Below are 7,769 nucleotides of genomic sequence, written 5' to 3' on the forward strand. Positions count from 1 at the left end.
ATCAATAATAAGTAACAAATAGCAAGAAAACGGTAGTCTCACAAAGCCATTGAAATGTTGCCAAGAATAGGATATTTTGTAACATAGTAAAAGTTAAAAGGGTAGTTCACCTTTAAATTAACTTTTGGCATGATATAGACATGAATATTCTAAGATAATTTGCAATTGGTCTTCATTTTTTATTTTTCATGGTTTTTCAGTTATTTAGCTTTCTGCTCAGCAGCTCTTCAGTTTGGTATTACAGCAGCTATAACTGGCTGGGAATGAGAGCAATGTAAGTGGAAGAGGGTCTGCATGGAAACAAATGTCACAATAACAATGTGAACCCCATTTTGAAAGCTGAAAAGAGGCAGAAGAGAAAGGCAAATATTTCAAAAACTATTAAAAATCATCATGAGAACCAATTGCAAATTGGCTAGGAATGTGTCATTCTGGAACATACCAAGTTTACTTAAAGGTGAAGGTTAAGATCATACCACCCAACATTTTAAAAATGGAAAGAGGGACAAAAATAATTTTGACCACACCCATTTTTTTGCTACCATACCCCCTAAATGCCACTCCCATTGGACAGTTTTGGCAGGTTATTTAAAGTTTGAACACATTTCTGGGGGTTTTGGGGTCCTGTTTTATGTGTTATTACAGTTTTGCTGAGAAAGGTGAAATTGGCCTTTAATCTGCGAGTCTCAGTTCCCCCAAGAGACCTGTTTAGCTTATTAGTTACAATTGTATCTCAGTGCGGGGGGGGGCTTGTTAACTTTCTGGGCTCTCTGCCAAAAGCTACTTATTTAATTAAATGTGAGAGACAATGAATCTTAGTGCAGGTGAGGCTCGTTAAGATTTCTGGGCTCTCTGCCAAAAGCTGGAGATCAAATGGGAAGATCAAATGGAGATCAAATGGGAAATCACCTGGACTGTTCCATCGCAGGAATAATGATTATCACTTGGAAACATAGCCACAAACAAACAAACCCCTCCTCTCATCTGATGTTCCGTTACAGTAATTGGAATTACTCATGAACTCACCCCCTGATCAGGTCTGGCATTCTGGGGATTCTGTCAATTGCCGGAAGGCCACTGTATAGGGTTGCCACCTGGCCGGTATTTGACTGGCCAATCACCCCCTAGGGCCGGCACTGGCAATGTACCAGCAATGTACTTGAGGAAATGTTGTAATACCATATAAATCCTTCCCTTTCCGCTGCCGATCACACTGTATAACCACAGGCCGCCCACTTCTTCCGCCTATAACCCCACCCATTTCCAGCTTCCCTTTGTTTTATTTATCAGATATTCAGTATATTAATGGCAAGCCTAATATTTTTCCCTTGCATAAACAGTTCATTTATCCTGTGGGTCCCAGACCAATAAGAGGACTAATTGGTTATCCCGGATAGACATGAAAAACTGATTTCCTTGGTCTACTGAATAAATTCCAGTATCAGCCCCAGCACAAAGCATGGCTGAGGGGTTTAATCCAGTATCTTGACTCTGGGGGTTGCACAAATAAACACAAATAAATTGAAAAGCTGTAAAAAAAGGTGCCAAATGTGCTCTTCATTATTTAAAGTATCAAAATGTCAGAAAAGTGCTCAGGGCAAAACCATTTCAGGACATTCCTCCCCAACATCTTTACCTCATAGAATAAAGGTCCAGTTCTATTACCCTGCCAATAAATGCCATAAGGGCTTGCTGGCAGTATGCCTGCATGATGTGGTGTTATAGTGCCCTCTGCTGGATGTAGCGCAGAACACTAATTATTCATGGAATCTATCAAATTATTAATGGGAAGTCTTTAAACCAATCCTTTGAAAAGAATATATTGCAAAAGCATCTTAACATTTCCAGCGCGCTCCCCCTTTCTCAAATCCCATTTCTGCATATCACAATTGGGGATGTGGTAGGGACTAAAACATTGATGTTATATATTATAACAACTTCTCCACAGCTTACAGACAGCATGCAGGGACTACATAACCCACAATGCAATGCACTGTGATGGTCCTTTGCTTATTGAGATTTTATTTGACTTGTGCAGGGAATTGTGGGACTTGGAGTATGCAGGCTGAAGGCTGAGTCTTAAAGTAGCCAGCCAGATTAGCAGGAGAACAGGGGGCTGGGCTTAGGTAACTGCTCCAAACCATGTTATTACAATTATGTTTACTTTAAGTTCCCCTTTAGGCTATGAGACATGGTGACAGTCCCACTTGTTAGCACTCCTGCAGTCAGAAAATGCACTTCCTGCACTGCATGCAAAGTTTATTTTGCATCAACAAAACCCCAGAAACATGTCATCTGTAACTGCAAGCAGGTCTGCAACACCGATTAGCAATGTACGGCCTTTCTAATGAAGATCATTACATTGCAAGCTGCTAATGTTAAAGGAGCAGTTCACCTTTAGTGTCTTACAGAATGGCCAATTCATAGCAACCTTTCAATTAGTCTTTTTTTAATTTTTTTTTATCATTTTTGAATCATTTGTAGTGACAAGCGAATCTGTCTGCAAGAAAATTTGCAAAACGGCGAAAAAATCACGAAATGCATATGTCGCACAATTTTTTGTGGTCGCCTGCATCTTTTTTGTCACCCAAGTCTATTTTTTGACGTGACCACGCCCAATCTTGACGCAGCCGCACCTTTTTTACGTGGCCGCGTCACAAGAAAATTCCGTGCACCGGATTTTTCCATGGCGAATTTTTATGGAAGTTTCGTGAAACAATTCGTCAATGGTGAAATGCGGAAATTTGCTGCAAATCCATGTCTGGTGTAAAAAATTCGCTCATCACTAATCATTTGCCCTTCCCTTCTGATTGTTTATAGTTTTCAGCTTGCACTTTGAGACTACGATGATATTGTTATTGTTACTTTTTTATTGCTTCTCTTTTTATTCAGGGCTCTCCAGACTTCAGAATCCAGACTTCATTCAAACCACTGCTTGGTTGCTAGGGAAATTAGTACCCTAGCAACCAGATTGCTGCTGAAATTCCAAACTGGAGAGCTGCTGATCAAAAGGTTAAATAATTCAAAAACCACAAGTAATAAAAGACCAACTGCAGATTGTCCCAAATTATCACTTTCTACATCATTATAATTTAAAGGTACACAACCCCTTTCATAATTTATAGGTGAGCACAACTTGGCCTTATAGATACAGTATATATAATTAAGGCAGCAGTAATGAATCCTGAAGGGACACACACAGTTGCCCACACTGGAGGTATAAGAGGAAGTATTTGGAGGTGGGGATTTTTTTGACATTTGTATGTTTTATATATAAAGCATCAGAAGAGAACTGAATTCTATTTTTGGATAAAGTTTGATATTTTTGGGGGCTTGATACAATGACCAATTTCATGAAATAGTGTTCCATCGGTGATGATGGAAAGTAAAATAGCGGTCAGTACTGGAAGGAAAACAACATTGATATAATATAATGGCACTGGGATCCCATTTACTTTTTTTGACTGTGTTAAACCTTTGTTGTTCACCTTTAACTTTTAGTATGATGTGAAGAGTGCTGTTCTGAGCCAATTTGCAATTGGTCTTCATTTTTCATTGTTTGTGGCTTTTGTGTAAATTTAGCTTAGCTTTAGCTTGTTTAGCAGCTCTCCAGTTTGGAATTTTAGGAGCAATCTGGTTGCTAGGGTCCAGTTTACACTAGCAACCAGGCAGTGGTTTAAATGAAAGACAGGAATATGAATAGGAGAGCCCTGAATAAAAAGATAAGCAATAAAAAGTAGCAATAACTATTGCTCTATTGTGTGGTAGAGATGTAGCGAACTGTTCGCCGGCGAACTAATTCGCGCGAACATCGGGTGTTCGCAAGTCCGCAAATTCGCGAACTTTTCGTGATGTTCGCAATTTGGGTTCGCCGGCACCGAAAAAATCGCAAAACTTACGATAACGGTACGAATGCTCCGAAAAAGTCGCAAAACTTACGATAACGGTACGAATGCTCCGAAAAAGTCGCAAAACTTACGATAACGGTACGAATGCTCCGAAAAAGTCGCAAAACTTACGATAACGTTACGAAAGCTCCGAAAAAGTCGCAAAACTTACGATAACGTTACGAAAGCTCCGAAAAAGTCGCAAAACTTACGATAACGGTACGAATGCTCCGAAAAAGTAGCAAAACTTACGATAACGGTACGAATGCTCCGAAAAAGTCGCAAAACTTACGATAACGGTACGAAAGCTCCGAAAAAGTCGCAAAACTTACGATAACTTTACGAAAGCGCCGGAAAATACGAAAAAGTCGCAAAATTACCGATCATTTCAAAAAACGGCGTGTGTCAATTTTTCAGAGGTTTTTGCCCTTGATCCCCCTCCTGCATGCCACTGTCCAGGTCGTGGCACCCTTTAAACAACTTTAAAATCACTTTTCTGGGCAGAAATGGGTTTTCTAGGTTTTAAAGTTCGCCTTCCCATTGAAGTCTATGGGGTTCGCAAAGTTCGCGAATATTCGCAATTTTCGGCGGAAGTTCGCGAACAGGTTCGCGAACTTTTTTTTTGAGGTTCGCTACATCCCTATTGTGTGGCTGCCCCCTGGGGGGACTGGAGCAGGGGCAATGTGGGGCTCAGTTTGACAGGCACTTAGGGTGAGATTTGGGAACATTTGTTCTTTTGGATACACCTGAAAACTCAGCCCAAATGTCAATTAGAGTGAGATTTATTGTGATTACTTCTGTTCTGTTAGGGATTCATGTCATGTTAGTCATTCATAATGATATGTGTCCTGGTCTGGACTGGGATTCAAAGCAGGTCCAGGCATTTTGAATACACAGAGGCCCAAACAGCCCCCACCAGCCCACTAAATAGTGACTGTCTATGGCATCTTACAGCAGCCCCTCTGGCATTTGCCTGAATCCACAGGAGGGGCCTATTAAAGGCTAAGCATTAAGACACACTGAGCTACTAGTAGCAGCTACTTTTTCATGGCTACTAAACCCCAGAAAATACCCTGTCAAAGACAATACTGAGAATTGCCTCTGCTAAAACACACGTTAAGGCAATTACCAGTAAATGATCAGCATTGTCTATTTTAGTAGCCATGACAAGTAGCTGCTACTAGTAGCTCCATGTGTCTTTTACCCTAAAGTAAAAAATGAAGGTTCCAGTGACATACCACATTGGATCCTGATAGAATCTGTGGCTCTCGTGACAGGATTGTGTGTTAAATGTGTATGCCTAATCTCAGCCATGACAGTTCTGCTGTTAATGAGAGAAAGGAAGAAGACGCAGCCACAAGAAACAGGAAATATACAGCACTGCTCAGTTCAAGCATGAAAGTAATTATGACTTTTTCAGTATGTAAGTTAATCAGTGTCAGCATTTCTCTACAGGACTAAAGTCTACTGCAAGACTGTGTTTCCTAGGGCTATAGTTAGTGGTACATGGCCACTGTGATTTCATTGCGGTATGGCTATGTGTAGGGTAATGCTATCTGGATATACATGACAAGGGACCTCCTCAATTGCCCTTCGCTTTCAACCATCCCTCTGAACCCCATTGTTACATACCTTAATGAAACACCAGGAGCCAAAAATGGGTAAAAAGAGGCCACAGGATTTATTCACATTTTATCAAATAAATAGGACCTTGCCAGCCTCACCCCAAGGCAATATTCAAAGCCAGAATTCCATAAGAGATCACTACTATGCTTTACATTTTTTATTACATTAACATTTATTTATAAAGCGCCAACATATTCCGCAGCGCTGTACAATATGTGGGTTACATACATTGGACATACAGAGTAACATATAAAGCAATCAATAACCGATACAAGAGGTGAAGAGGGCCATGCCCAAAAGAGCTTACAATCTACAAGGAGAAAGGGTGCTCTGCTGTTCCTTACTGAAGACTTGAGATCAGCACTATGTCATTATATCCACCACTGAGTATTAGGCTACCTCTACCTACAGAGAAGATGGCCCCAAACTCTGCTACCAGCAGGAGCTGCATCTCCCACCATGAGAGAAGTTCAGCAGCCCTGCTGCCGGTCCTGAATCTGAAGTGTCTCGATGATAGGAAATCCAAGCAGGCTGTCACCTAGCACAAGCAGTAGTAGCGTCTGTATTAATCAACCCACCGTGCAGTCACAGGAGAGAACCTCCTTTCTCCCTCTTTTAAAATTTCCTGTGCAGTACTCTGGCAAGGTCCTACCGCTGCTGTGACAAATACAACTTAAAATACATTATCATATAGCCACTGTTTTGATCCAGAGAAGGTAAAAAACCCAGCCTGAAGCCTGTGCCAATTATGCCTCAAGAGGGAAAAAAATCCTTCCTGACCCCCATGGCGATTGGAAAATTCCCTGGATCAAGGATTTGGCTTTTTATTTAACATAAATGATACCATGCAGACTCTCACATTTATACTGTATAATGTTTCCAAACCACAATATAACAGTGCATACAGGAAAACATCCAAATTCTGTTATTAATAGATAATATGAGAGCATAAAGAAGAGAATATCCTGGCATTTTTTTTTTAAATATGCAAAAAAGACGAAAGGGTGGGTGGGATGTTTCTACCTGTTCGGAAGATAGGAAGTGAACTGCTTTTCCCGTGACATCACATCCCTATCCTTCTCCACCCCCAGCCCAGCTTTCCCCCTCCTTAACTTATTGCTTCTCACCCAATCACAGCTGCATCTGATTCTGCCAATCTTTAAACATAAACCAGCGTAGTCTGGCTGCTGGTCACTCAGATCCTTTGTCATGCAGCCCCTGCGTTTATAGCTTCAGGGCTTCCTGTATAAGATATGGGAGGAGTTAGTTTCATTTTGCCCCTTTCTTGAGAAGTGGTGGTGAGATATTGCCAAACATCTTCATTATTATCAATCATTATCAAGAAATGTGACTTAGATGGCTCAGCATGCCATACCATAGAAGTAGAAACACCTTTTCCCTTGACATGAATGCTGTGCCGTGTTGGGGCATGGTGGGTCAAAACAAAGTTTTCTCCATTTATAAATTCAGTAAAAGAACAGTAAGGGATGTGTATAGTACCAACAGCAGCAGCAGCAGCTCTACCAGATAGAAGGCAGTGGCAGAACTGAACATTTGCGCCTGGATCCAGAGTTTGCAACTTTAAACCCCCAATGAATCCTTTGCCAAGTACACACCACCCACCATGCCCTTAGCCCTACTGTACACCACCTCCATGCCCCATGGGGAGCAGACCCTGCTGCAGTTACACCTTCTGCTACTACGGTAGTTACAGTGCGTTATAAAAATCCAAATATAAAAATGTGTGTCCATACAGAGACACTAAACAAGTAACATTTTAAGGTAACAGAAGGCATCAAGTAGCATTAAGTAGTAGTAACCTAAAATCCTTGTAATGGAGCAGAATATGGTCACACCCTTGCCAAAGGGTTACTGAGAAATAAAAAGACCCTGTAAACAATTTTGTTTCCCCTACTCTCTTCCACACACATAAAGCCCAAAGTAAGAGCAATTGGTAGGTTAGATAATTACCACTAGTATCTTGTGTTCCACAGCCGGATATATTTCTGGAGGCAAATTCGGCTTATATAACTCATTTTGGTGCTTACATGGAGACAGGTATTACATGGGGGAATATGTGTGATAGTGGGAACTTGTGAATCCTGTCTTTCTTCTTGAATAGTGATGAGCAAATTTTTTGCGAGACATGGATTCGGTGCAAAATTCTGCATTTCGCCACTGGCAGTTTTTTTCGCAAACCTGTTGCAAAATTTCACTGGAACAAAAAATTGCCGTCAGAAAAGTCGCGGTTGTTTC

The 7,769-nt window shown here is 41.0% G+C and overlaps 1 protein-coding gene across 1 annotated transcript in view; it reads right to left on the reverse strand.

Moving 5' to 3' along the window:
- cyth4 (cytohesin 4) overlaps positions 1–1,139 on the reverse strand; it is a 37,411-nt gene extending 36,272 nt beyond the window's left edge. The window contains exon 1 of the mRNA XM_031901090.1: positions 1,027–1,139. The gene's annotated coding sequence lies outside the window, so the exon portion shown is untranslated. The remainder of the gene's footprint in view (positions 1–1,026) is intronic.
- Between the last annotated feature and the right edge of the window lie 6,630 nt (positions 1,140–7,769).

The sequence above is a fragment of the Xenopus tropicalis genome, chromosome 4 (genome assembly GCF_000004195.4).
Source record: "Xenopus tropicalis strain Nigerian chromosome 4, UCB_Xtro_10.0, whole genome shotgun sequence".
NCBI lineage: Eukaryota > Metazoa > Chordata > Amphibia > Anura > Pipidae > Xenopus > Xenopus tropicalis.